The sequence below is a fragment of the Nymphaea colorata genome, chromosome 1, assembly GCF_008831285.2.
Source record: "Nymphaea colorata isolate Beijing-Zhang1983 chromosome 1, ASM883128v2, whole genome shotgun sequence".
Lineage (NCBI taxonomy): Eukaryota > Viridiplantae > Streptophyta > Magnoliopsida > Nymphaeales > Nymphaeaceae > Nymphaea > Nymphaea colorata.
The window spans coordinates 22,220,282-22,221,598 of NC_045138.2; positions in this window are offsets into that span (position 1 = coordinate 22,220,282).

The window sequence follows — 1,317 nt, forward strand, 5'->3', positions numbered from 1 at the left end:
ACTGACTCCTATTCTCCATGGATTTGCTCGTTCTTCTTGTCTTGAGCTATGAACTTGTTTATCTGGTCGTCTTGCTTATATGACTTCCAGCTCAGACTCTCCTTAATTCATCTCAAATTGTATTTTGATTTGAACATCTCTTTAAAAAACTGGAGAGTCTGGAAGCACATTCTTTTCTTTTAACCACCAGGATGATGCTTCATCGAAGATGTTATCGCGAGAAACATAAACTTGTCTTGTGCTTGGATTAGCACATCTCCAACCCTTTCAATATGAATCATATCCAACAAAGACACATCTTTGTGCCTTCTTGTCGAACATAGTCATGTGCTGCTCAGATAGAAAGACATAACATACACAACTAAATACTCTAAAATAACTCTCAAATGGCTTCTTTTTATGAAGAATTTTATATGGAGACTTAAAATTAAATCTTGGCAATGGTAATCGATTAATGACATGTACAACTACACTGACACTCGGCTCAAAATCTAGGTGGCAAGTTCTTTGCATACATCATGCTTCGACATGTTTCTGCTATATGATGATTCTTTCGTTCTGCCACTCCATTTTGTTGTGGCGTATAGGCACATGTAAATTGCCTTCGAATACCATGTTGCCTCATGTGTGCCATAAACATGTTAGATGTATATTTGCCACCATTATCGGTGTGTAGACACCAAGTTCTATACCCTAGTTCTTTTTACACCATCTGGTGAAACTCCTTAAACTTTTCAAGTGATTCAGTCTTTTCTTTCATAAAATAAACCCAAGTATATCTTGAAAAATCATCAATAAATGTGATAAAATACTATTTACCTCTAACTAATGGGTCTGGTACTTTACCGAATACATCTGAATGCAGAAGCTCAAATGGTGCTTTAGTTCTGTACTTGGATTCTTTGAATGACATTCTATGCGCCTTTTCATATTGACATCTAGTACATAGTTTATCTGTTCGTACTTCAAGTTTTGACAGACCAATCAACTGCCCTTTATTAGACATCTCTCGAAGTTTGTTGTATCTAACATGAGCAAGTCTCTCATACCAAATATCTGAAGTATCATGCTTTCTTGTTTTGTCAATATATGTTGTTTCTGCTGACATGACATATATTGACTCAACTTTTCTTCCTTCAAATATGAAAGTCCCTTAAACATCTGCATCTTTATAAACTTTCAATTATTTGGACCGAACAAAACATAGTGCCTTAAAACAGTAAGTTGTGCCACATACAACAAATTCTTTGTCATTCCTGAAACATGATAAACGTTCTGTAACATCCGATCTTTACCAAAGTTAGCTATAATCTCTGC